The 12580-nt window shown below is 41.4% G+C and overlaps 1 long non-coding RNA gene across 1 annotated transcript; it reads right to left on the bottom strand.

Annotated features, from left to right (window-relative positions):
* Positions 1–5794: 5794 nt before the first annotated feature.
* LOC132249239 (uncharacterized) lies at positions 5795–9483 on the bottom strand. The gene is made up of 2 exons (XR_009460639.1): positions 7850–9483; positions 5795–6713 (listed from the first exon to the last, which is right to left on the bottom strand). It is a non-coding gene; the product is annotated as an uncharacterized LOC132249239 (long non-coding RNA).
* Between the last annotated feature and the right edge of the window lie 3097 nt (positions 9484–12580).

Genomic DNA, 12580 nt, shown 5'->3' with positions numbered 1-12580 from the left:
TCACTCATGGAGTCCAATATTCAGCAGCAGCTAAAGTGTCAGATCTTAGTTAAGCAGGAAAAAGGAGGGTGAGATTCATGGGCTGCCTACACATGTTCTCGGGGGGAGGAAGCATTTTAGTTAGAGTAGTTCCCAGACAGCCAGTCTAATTAAATTGGATCGCCATCACATATATTAAGTTTCTCTCATTTCAAAATAGCTACAGGGGCTTTAACTAAAGTTCATTCAGCAGGTTTAGTTAAAGTGCCCTACAGGCATTTTGAAATATGTGTGGGGGCTTAATACACACAGTGAGGTGTCTCATTAGTATTCTAATTAGAATGAGAATGATCACGTCTATTGGCAGCCATGAAGATTAGGCTGTTCTATGCAGCTATAATTTGGGAGGGGGTGGGGCAGGGATTCTTCTTTTTGCCTTCCCAAAAACAAGGTGCATGTCTTGTCATATGAGAGAAAATTCAGCAGTCCAGAATGGCCATGTAAACAAGTAACTCCATCTCAACTCTGTTACCATTCAACTGGATCAGTAGGAGGGCCCATACAACATTTACTTTTTCAGAGAGATTTGTGCAACCCCCCATCAGTGGAATTTTTTAGGCTAGTGTGACTAAGATGTAGACATCCTAGAGATTTCCTTCAAATCAGTGCTGTCTAACAGGTGGCCCATGTGGCCTGTGAGGGGTTAACTTGCACCGCTCCCCCTGGCTGCTGTTCCATTTCTCCAAATGCTGCAGCAGTCAGGGTCTCCAGGTTTCCCCTCCCTTCTATGGCTTTCACTTCCTGTTCCCACCACAGGGTGTAAAGGAGAGCAGGGCAGGACAGGGCAGGGCAGGGCAGCTTAGTGCAGTCTGCAGTGTTAGGAGAGCCTGCAGCCAAGGAGGTTGTGTGGGGAAGGCATGGCTATAAAGAAGTCAGACCTGCTTTAAATAGGCAGGATCAGAGGATCATAGTAAAGTAGTTCTTGAAGCTCATGAGTCATCTAATCCAGACCCTGCTCCAAGAAGGATCACCTCTGACTAAACCATCCTAGCTGAGTGTCTGTTAGCTTGCTCTTGAAAATGTTCAGAAATGGAGATTCCACAGTTTCTCTACAGGGATGTAGATCTATGGTTTGGGGCAGAAGACTGTGACTAATTATAGCTTTGCTTCAGTTTAAAATGAAAGGCCTACAGAGTCCAGATTCTCATTGGGCGTTTATAGACATACTCTGGGAGTGGAGTGGGGGGAGGGCACTTTAATTAGAGCAGCTCTAAGAGAAGCTGTAATTAAAGCGCCCAGGGTGTCACATGTATTCAACAGGTTACAGGTCCCTGTGCTGAAAAATGGCAGTGGGGACATTTTAACTAAAGCTTGTAGAACAAGCTTCAGTTAAAGCACCCCTGCCAACATTTTTCAGTGCAGGGATGCTGATACCCATGACACTGGAGTGCAGTAACTACTATTTTCCAGCAGACATGATTGAGCTTGTTCCAACGCGCTATTATTACAGTGTGTTGGAATAGCCTCGCTGCACATGTATAGATGCCCACTGTTTCTAAACTGTTTTGACAACAGTCATTTCCTTTGAAATGACTAGCTCTGGAGTTGAGTAATTTGGAAATCTCCCCCAGTAATTTGAGGAAGATTTCCATGAACCTGCTCCTATTCCTTGTCTTTAGTTTTCTGTTGCAACAGATTAGTTTAATCAATAGACACCAACATGGAATCATAAAAAACTAGAGTTGGAAGGGACCTCAGGAGGTCATCTAGTTCAACCCTCTACTCAAAGCAGTACCTTCCCCAACTAAATCATCCCAGCCAGGGCTTGGATACATCATCCATATATATAGTGGATAACTCTTTTCTGAAAATTCATGAACTCATAAGGACAGGAATGGTGGAGACTTTAGGGGGGGGAAAGTGATAGAATGGAAGCTGGAAACAAATATTTCCAAGCTAAGAAAGGGTGGACAGACATTAGCTTTAATAATGCTGTGACTGCATGGAGCTCAGGCGTCAGCAGGGATATAATGCAGGATAATCTACTCCAAAAACAGTCACCTGCTTCTTGTACCAAAGAAAAAGACCTATCTGTGGACTTCTTTTAGGGAGAACATTCTCCATAGACTAATTGCTAGAGGGCAACATAATCATATAAACTGTAAATTTTCATATCTCTTTCCTCCTTTACAATTAGATCCATTCCCCCACCCCCAGTTATACATTGTTTTTTTGAGCATTGTGGTTTATAGGAGCCCTGACCCAACAATCAAATGCAAAATGCATCATTCCCATGTCCACATTGTTGTTTTGCCATAATACAGAAAGAACCCAAGACCTTTTGTTCCAAAGCCATAAGCCACTTGAGCTAAGGGAGAATATTCACTTGTAGTACTTATTTGAAGACTTATAATCTCCAAGTGGAAAGTGACACCTATATGTAAGTCTGAAATTTCATCCGGATGCTTTTACATTTCAAGATACAATTTTACCAGGGGCCTGATTTCAGTTTGCTGAATCACTACCCTAGTTCGGTTAAAACCTTCCTAGCAAACTGCTTCTTCTATGAATAAGTAGAATACACTAAATTACTTATTGTGTTTGGTGTGTGTATGTATATATACATATACAGAGAGAAAGAACAAGAGAGAGAGAATGTGAGTGTCTGTGTGAGTATGAAATTAATGTTCTTAAACTATATTTATTGATTATATCTATATAAGTTATTCTCTCCTCTGGGTATCCCAGTGCTTCTTGACTTCTCTGTTTTCACATTCATTGGTTTACAATTCCCTAGAGGCAGGGTCATCTGATTTTGTGACTTGTTCAAATGCTGAGCACATTCTCCATGTTTAATAATAAAAAATAAAATATCATAACAATGCAAAGATATATTAAGCTACCAGAGAAAGCATGAGCTAATCTTTGAAGCTTTTCCCTAAATAGATTATTAACAGCGTGGCCACCAGGTTATCAAAGATATGGCAATCAAAAATGACAAGATTGTTATTATTTCTCTTAGACCTCTCTGAAAAGCATTCAATCACGGCTTCCTGCAGTCATTCACTGTAGACTCCAGACCAAGAACTCCATTTTCAAATGTCAATTTCTACTATTAAATTAAATGAAAATGTGGATCAGTGTGATACATCATCATCTAAAGTAACTACTGAGGAAATCATTTGCGCAATGCTATTAGCATTGCCTGCCACTTCTTAAAAGGTTTTAGTGTACAGAAACAGATTGTGTGGTTTGCTTGTGATGGCTGCATACTGAAATGCTTCTTCTGCCAAGATTCCAAATACCTAATCTACCCCTCACCTTGGATAGCTTTTTAAGATGATACTTGGAACTGATGACAACACAGCATGGTGTGAGCACATTTATTAGGGGTAGGGAAACTAGACTTGTAAGAGTCCTGATTCTTACAATGACTCCCTCTGTGGGCTTCATTAATATATGTAACTCCTTTTCCACCACCTTGAAAAGAGACTTAGTTAATATTGCTAAAGCAGAAAGAAATGGTATTATTTGTTCATGGAGGAAAATTCATATTGTGTTTTGTGTGAAAGTCCATGTAATAGGGACAACAGAGAAAAAAACTCAGTCAGGTTTCCCCCTTATGTATTTTTCCCTGAATTCTTCATCTGATTGGGCTTTGCCCTCCTTAGAGGAAAAAGAGGCCCTATATCAACAGTTCATGTACCTACCAAAATTAAAAGGTTCATCCAGGAAGCACAGAGCATCTGCACAAGGAATTTGTGTCTTTACATATGTCCCTTGTTGCCCCCCCATCCATATAGATGGGTCTCTTCAATGTAGCTATATTGACAATGTGCTGCAATGGGCTCCCTGTTCCACAGTTGCCTCTGGAATTATTTGGAAGATGAAGGGTCCGCTGCAAGGAGAGTGGCTTTGCAAGTAGGTTATTACAGCATGCATAGCATTAGCTGCCCCAAATATTACTCAAAAGGAATTGGAAAGCTGCACCTCCAGAAATGTAATACATCTCATCCAACACCAAATGCCCTGATGGAATATACATAGGAGAGGCCAAACAACAACTGCACACTAGAATGGTGTGTCCAGGTAAGTTTTTCTACCAGGAAACTAAACCTGGAGGATTTTCCAAGACCACTTGAATGTCTGCACACATCCAGAACTTACCCTTGCTGCAGCCCTGTGAGAGATGGATGCTACCTGCTTACAGCTGCTGAGCTGCACCGTGCCAGGGGGTTTGGGGCATGGTGCCCTGGGGGAAGCAGAGCGCCGGGGGGGTTGGGGCATGGCGCATCCCAGCGGCTGCAAGCTGCTAGCATTGACCGCTCCCAGAGCAGCTGCAGCAGGGGTGGGAGGCCACTGCAGACTCGGGCCAGTGGCTGCACCAGGCTCTTCAGGGGTGGGTGAGTGGGGCCTGGCCCCACAACCCTTTCACCTCCCCTCAACCCTCCCCTCCACTCATGGCCCTTTCCCCTCCCCTCACAAACTCAGACTTACCTGCTCAGGGAAGGGCGGAGCGCGCCTATGCCAATCGCATAAGATCAGCCTATGCCGATTGCATATATGCGAATTTACCTTGCATATAATGAATTTCAGGTATTAAAGAGTCATTGCATAAGAGCGAATTTGCATAAATTGCACCTGCATAAATCAAGGGAAACCTGTATACTCAAGAACAAAGGAAGTCACTTACTAGCCTGAACTCCTACCTGGTGCCAATGGAGTGATTTAAAATATACACCATTGTCAATCAGATGAGAATTAGGCCCCATTATTGTAAAATTAGCTTTAAACCAGGATAGTAATAAGAGATACTGATGATACTGAGATACTGATACTCCTGGCAACCCTAAGACGGTTAGTTCCTTGCTGCCTCTTCTTCAGAAGTCAGTATCATGTTTGTGGGGTCTCCAAAAGGTCACAAAAGGCTCCCTTACATAAATTAGTCTTTGATTCCATAGTAATGGGAGTCACCCAGCATAGGACTTAACTGGCAAACTCTGGATTCACAAAAAACATTTTTCCTCCACCCAAGAGATGAAAGACCCCATCCTGTGAGCTACATTCCTGGAGGGTGATGAGTGATCTCCAATCACACAGTAAAATAAGTAGCTTCTAAGACATTTGCAGCACCTTTAAGGTTTGAATTCTGAAACAGCAGCTTCAGTAGCTCAGCCAGTAGAGGGAACCTTGACACTTGAGGAGGTGAAATGCAATCCAGTAGAGGGCAATAGTACACAGTACACCTAAGCATAAGAAACAATGTAATTTGGTTGGGGACAGCAGCCTCCACTTTTCCTTTAAGATGTGCATCCACTCAAAGAATAGGTAGATTTAGAGGTGGAGGGGAAGTGGGGAGGCTGTAAATGAGATAAGAACAGGAGGGTATAATGATTTGCTCAGTCCTGTTGCCTTAGTCTGACATCACAGAAATGAAATAAGAGTTTCTGGGCCAGACCATCAGTTAATGTAAATCAACACTGTCCATTGATTGCAAAGCTATTACTCTAATTTGTACTACCTTAGGATGTACAGACAAAAGGAATACAAAGGATTTTACTTTTATCTTAAGTTCACACCTCACTGGGATAAAAATATGAGAGTACACATGCAGGAGAAGACAATAGTATTAGAAAATATGTGCTGGAAGGGCCACTAAAATGACATTTTTGTAGCTTTGAAACCTGCTTGTAGTAAGGGTGGAGAGGTAATAAGTTTTAAGATTTTAACATGCCTGTTAGGAATTTGTCCTTCCAAGATCTTTGAGGTGGCCAACCTGAAAACTGGAAAATAGTAAGACACCATAAACCTTAACCACATGGAACGTATTTTTTAATTTGAATATATCAAACTGTGGGGAATAAAAAATAATTAATTGAAAAAGCTTTTGGAATCCTTCATTAAGCATGAAGCAAAACTTTTGGTTTATCAATTGAAGCCATACTTAGGAGTTTTTAAAGTTCCAGGTTTTTCTGAAGTTCCTCAGAGAAAAAGAACGCTAATATAGGCCACGTACAGACATTCAGTTTCTCCCGGGAAAGTCACCGTTCTCCCAAGACAAACCACAAGTACACAAATGTTCAGGATTTTTTTTTCCCGGAGCTTCTCCCGGGAGAGTGATGGTATGTATTCTCTTCTGAAAGAAGTCATAGCATAGTTCTCCTGCATCCCAGGATGCTTTCCTCCCATACCCTCATATCTACTGGAAACAGTGTGCACAAAGGCTGGAGTTTATTACTTTAGCTAACCCAGTGGTAAAACATGCCTCCTTCACAATCCCACATTGTGCTGCAGGGAGATACAGGCTGACTCTGCGCAGTCCGGGTCAGCCACTCAGAGCTGCTCTGTGCACTGCTGCCATCTGTCTCTGGGCACACTAAGGGAGTCTGCACAGCACACTGAGATGTTTGCACAGGAGCCTTCTGGCTGAGTAGTGTCAGAACTGCAAGCTCTGCCTTCTTTAAGGGCTCCACATTTGAATGTCTGTTCAGGTATGTCCAGGTAAGTTTTTCTACCAGGAAACTAAACCTGGAGGATTCTTCAAGACCACTTGAATGTCTGCACACATCCAGAAATTACCTCCACTCCAGTATTAAAAGAAAAAAGTGAACTGTCGTGCTCAATGTTAAAGGTTGCAAAATCTATCCACATCCGATCACTGAGTTTTATAAAAACTTCTATGACAATGAAATCTTCAAAGCATTTGTATTGCTTGTAAGCACAGGGAAATGTTTCTGAAAAAGAAAGCAAGTGTCAGCATAACAATGAAAACTAATTCTGAATAACAGAAAATGGAACTGAAACTTGTAAGCAAAAAATATCAGAGAAGAACTTGGCAGGGGTAATGCCATTAACAGAGCCATACTGAAATAACTGATTACAAAACTAGTGGACATTGGAAAAGACCTGTCTCTCAGCTTTTACTCAGAGATTTAAAATCTTTTCAAAGAAGTGGCCCTACAGCCACTTCTTTCAAAAGCAGTAGATAGATTAAGCGTGAAAGAAGCAATGATCAAATCCTCATCAACCCATGCCAGAAATCAGATATAAGTATAAGTGGTTTTAAAGAAGGAAGAAGGATTTGCTACTCATGAGCGCACCTGTTTCATTCAGATTTAAAGTTACAATAAAGTTTAGTGTACTTATATAGGAGTGGACAGATGTAACAGATCAGAGCAACAGATGCAGAAATTCCCTCTTCTCCTTTTAAAATCATTTAAAATCATATCCATCAGCCATAACCCTACAGAGGTTTTGCTCTATTTATACTGAAATAGGAACAAATACATGTAATGGTTATATTAGAACAGTTTACTGGTATAATTTAATACTAGTATGACTGTTACCTCTGTCCTTACATATAGAGCATTCATTACTATGCTACCAGGAAAATGGCCTCTGTATTGTGATGCAAGCCTAATACTTCTATATTAATGATTTATTATCATTTTGGCTAGCTTATTTGATTTAGAACATGCAAATGAAATTTCTCTAAAGTCAGTAAGGATTTCAGATATGATCAGATGATGGGATATATCTAGTCCAGTATTTTTTCTCCAAGAATAGTAAAAAAAAAATTTATGCTTTAGACAACTTTGAACTTTTCCTCTGCTCTTCAATATTACATCCAAAAAAAATTGTATTCTGGAAGTATCCTCTGCTTCCCATGTGCCAAGAAACTACTCTCTCTTCATCTGAGTACCTCAAATTCTATTGGCGATAAACACCTGGCTCCATTATAATCTATTGAAGTTTTGTGCTCAATTTGAATGTAGCTGGAATCCCAACTTATTTTTTGACCAGACCCCAAGACATGACTTTGTAATTTAAAAAGCCAAACACTAGAGAAGATCTGGCCAGTCTCACTTACCTCAAGTAACTGCTTGCACCATCAGTAGATTCTTCTGACCCAGAGACCGTTGTTGTAGCTAGTGTTCTCACTGAGCCCCTTTTCCATGCAGCTAGCTTTTGGACTGTAGGCTTTTCAGGAAAAAGGACTGTTTGTATAAGTTGAGGCTCTTTACACACTGGGGCAACAAATAATAAAGCAAAGAATAACCACAATAACAAGCTAGGTAATTTTCAATTATTTACATTGAGGTGGGAGCTGGAATTGCTCCCAAAGATATTCTAAGAAATGGTAAAATTGGTTACAAATGTACAGTGAGACTGGACTTCTGAGAACCACATAAATAGCAGCTATTTTGAAAAGAGAGAAAAATATACATCATTAGAGATATGCAGTTAATAAACTAATTTATTTACACACAGCTCTGTTAACCATTTAGGCCTGGAGTTCCAGGAAAGCATGATTGAACCTAATCTCATAAGTATCCACTTAATGACAACCCCTGATTTTTTTCTGAAAAAGATGAAGAAAAATATATAGCTGCATGAGGCATTATGTCCTCAGGAAAAGTCAGGATAGAGATTTGCAACTCATAGTGAAGAATCAAATATCCTTCTACCTACTCCAGGGTGGGGTGAGATCATTTTTCATCTTTTTTAAGGATTTAGAAGACAATCAAGTGTCTTACATTGTGAGGTGACTGCAGGCTACTTTTGCTAGTTTCATCTGTTAATAAAGTTCATAATAGTAATAATATTTGACATTTCTATTGTGCCTCTCATTCCAAATCATGTTAATCAAGTTTATAGCCAATGAGACACATCTTTTAGTTCTTTAAGAAGGTAGAAGTTAAATAATGGCAGCTATTTACTAACACTTAGCAACAATATTATAGAGCATTTTAAAGGATCAATTGAAGAAAATTCTTATATCCAACTGAAACAATGTGAGAGGAATTTTAGGTAAACAAAAAGAATTGCTCAAGTTGGAATTTAGCCATTTGACTTAGGGGCTAACTATTGGGTTCTGAAACAATCTTTTCTTTTCTGTCTTAATCCTTTACAGCCTGTGTGTAAACTGGTGCTGAAATGTTAACATCTTACAGAGTTGGTGCTACGGTTGTGAAGACTATTTGGTCCAACATTAAATGAAGCTGTTTTTTTTTTTTTCTAGTCTTAATATAAGGTCTTCTTAAGTTTATCATGGTGATAGATTAAAATGTATTAAGTATCTACTGTATGAGTAGGATGGCCATCACAGAGGACAGGTCCAGCTGTCCTCTGTCCTCTATTGATACGAAACAGGACACCTATATGCCTGTATATATAAGAGAAAAATAGAGGACATAAAGGCATCTGGTTTCATATCAATAGAGGACAGAGGACAGAGTAGCAGAAAACTGGAATGTCCTTTATGATGGCCACCCTAGTGGTGATAATACTTTAGCTTACCATCTTTTTGCTACAATATAAGTTAAATGAAAGAAAAGAATCTGTATTTACTGACTGGGGATGGAATTTGTTTCTAAAAAAATTGTCCTAGGCATATACCGTAGATGGCTGATTTTTACGTCCCAATCCTGCTAACACTTATTAATCTGATTAACTTTGAGCACACTATGTAATGTGAATGTAATGTGTGTAATAGCAAGAGGAACCAGGGAGCGGACTGTGTCTGCAGAGCTGTGCTGATTGTTAATTTGGACTACAACTCCCAGAAACCACTGGGGGCTGGGGCAAGGGGAAAAAGGAAAGGAAGCTTGAGGCTGGACTAAGAGGAAGAGAGAGCAGCTATGCAGTGGAAGCTGGTCAGCCGTACGCAGAGAAGTGCACAGTGGAACTGGAGATCTCGCTGGCTCGGTCAGCCGGGACTGTGGACCGAAGGAGCTGGAATCAGAACTGGGGGCAGCTTCAGACTAGTGTCTGAGCGCTGTAGGAACTAAAGGCTTGTTTGAGGTCACCTCCAGAAGTGTGTTCTTGGGGGCAGGAAATTAAGGTGCTGAGTGTATGTTACAACAATGTTGATATTTCTTTACTTGTAATCAGTTCCTTTCATTTGGCCCATTGGATTGTGACCCTAACCTCTATGATTTTCTATAAAAAAGCAGGAACTCCCTCTTGCTTTTTGTGCCAGTTTCTCAGGCTGAAGGTTTGGCATAAATTGGTGGTAGTGGTGAGATTCTGAAGGGGAGCTATCCCACAAGTGAGGCAAATGGGGGTTGGCGGTCAGAGGGCATAAGGCACAGGGCAAACTGCTGCAGTGAGTGTATAGATTTTGTTTGTTGTGTGGATATTTGATTGGGGAAGATGAATATCACAGAGGAGTGGGGTACCCCCAGTGGAAGGGGAAAACACACACACCCCATTTAGTGTCTTGGGGTATATATTCAATCTAGCACCCTACAGTGGGGAGCAACAAGCATGGGGTGACTGGCATGAACATGAAATGGCAGCTGAGTTAATGGGTGGAATGAAGATACTAAGCTAAAATTCCTGAGCCTGTTGCTCACAGGAAAGGTCATGGAGAAGTACTGTGGGCTCAGCAGTGAAGCTACACAGGATTCAAGCACCTGACAGGGTACTTCAGAAATGCTTTGGAACCAGATGCAGGTCCTGACTGGGACCATTCAGCTTCCTTTAATCATAAAAGCTTCAGCAGACTCAGTGCAAGAGTTTGGCATTACCCTAAAACAATTAGCTATAAAGACCTTTCCTTCCCATAAGTCTGCCCTGAGATACAGGACTTGCTGGCCTGTAACCAGTTCATCAGCAATGCTTTCAATGGGAGAAGCAGGTCCAGCTTCAGTTGGGAAAGCCGCATAAACAATGCCATAATGCTAGCCACTGGGATGGAAGTGGTGAGAAAATTGGAGGCCCTATATATCCAAGGTGCTGAAATAAAGGTGCATGCCAAGAAGTCAGGAACACACACCCCAATCCCAGAGTCATCAGCCTTCCAAATGGTGATGGAGACATTGAGAGAGATATGAGATGCATCCAGATAAAGAAGAAAATAGAAACCAGTCCCAGAGAAGATGTGCAAGGGGAGATCCCCCTGGACCACAGTGGCTGGGATGTCACAGAATGCTGATGAGATGCTGGCACTGTGGCAGCTGTGATCACTTCTGGAGGAAATGCTTAAAATGAAGGTGGTGTTCAAGGCAGAGAAACTGAGGTAGGCAGTGGAGAGGGGCCCATCCACTGCTAGCAGACATAAAGGCCCAGAGAATGAAGTGGCGATTCTTGGTGTTACAGGGTTGGCATACTACTTGCAGAGAAACCTAGGAGACTTTCCTTGCTAATTCCTCCTAGATTCAGATGCCCAGGTACCCATTGTATATAGCCAAGTATGGGAGTACACTACAACAAAGGCAGAAAAAGGCCTTCAGCCCTGTAGTATAGTGGTCAAGGCAGCCAATGGATAAGTATTTCCAATTCTAGGAGAGTAGAGTACAACAATCAACTTCTTAAGCCTGGGTTGCCCCCAAGTCTGAGTCTAGCTCCTTCAGTCAACAGTCCTTGATGACCAAGTCAGTGAGATCCCCAGCTCCAATGTACATTCCTCTAACTACGGCGGACCAGGTTCCTCTGCTCTCTCTCTTCTTCTTACTACAGTCTCAAGCTTCGTCTTCCTTTTTCTCTTGCCCTCCAGCCCCTGAGGGTTTCTGGGAGTTGTAGTCCAAATAAACAGTCAGCACAGCTCTGCGGACTGCCCCATTTCCTTCTGTTGTTACACGTTACATTCACATTGCAATTGCAATAAATTGAACTGCTTGGATAAGTAAAATTGAACATTTGCAGGCTCAGAGATGTAGACAATTACAAACTTAAGATACTGCACTTACAAGTAAGGAGGAAAGCACTCAAACCCATCTGAAAGGGACTAAATCCCATCACTCAGTATCATGTGCCATTGGTAAAGAATAACAGGAGGAGCTGAGTTCTGCAAAAACTGAACAAGGACTGTATTAGATTAAACCAAACATTACCATCTCTAATGCTATTCTGTTTCTCTCTCCCTCTGAGGGAGAGCTTTCTGCCTTTTAACTTTTCTTGGATGTGTTGACTTCTGGATTTAATGGAAAGCATAATTTCTACTAATCTAGAAAAACAGTCGTTGTCAACCAGCCAGGTATATTCTTATTGTGCACGCAAATCTAGTTTTATTCCAGTTCCAAGGCCTATCAGATAATGAAGACATATGAACCATTTTTGACTTGTGATGTTCCAATTATTCAGCAAGAGTTGCATAATTTTATGTTGCATAAATATAGATCTGTTTTCTGTAAAGCCTTGATTAAATCATGAACTGATCCAGTGGGCAAGGATTCTGGAACTCCTTTGAGAGGAAAGTGCTGGTCGAACCAATGTTTATATAAACATTCCTCCTTACAGCACTGCGTTGGGAGCAAGGATACGGCACAGCTAGAAGTCTGAGACCTGGTTTTCCTTCTTGTTTATTCTCTCTCTAGCCCCATGATTCTTAGTGTTGGCTGCCCCGTGTCCTAGCTTCTATGTCAGTGATGCATGGAGCCCAGGCTGGTGTTTCAGACACTCCTAGGAAGGAGATGTTGCTTTGAGTTACTCTAGCATTGAGTAGAAGGAAGGAGCGGGTTGACTCTAAGTCTTTCATGTTCTGAATGCTTGCTTGAACTATTAGGCTACCATGTAAAAAGGGGCTACAACTACCACCAGCCATGTTTGAGAGAGAAGGTTGAGGGAGATGCTGCTATTTCTACTGAACTAAATGCTG

Source organism: Alligator mississippiensis, chromosome 3, assembly GCF_030867095.1.
Source record: "Alligator mississippiensis isolate rAllMis1 chromosome 3, rAllMis1, whole genome shotgun sequence".
Lineage (NCBI taxonomy): Eukaryota > Metazoa > Chordata > Crocodylia > Alligatoridae > Alligator > Alligator mississippiensis.
Note: the sequence above shows the minus strand (reverse complement) of the source record. Positions and strands in the feature narration are given on the sequence as shown.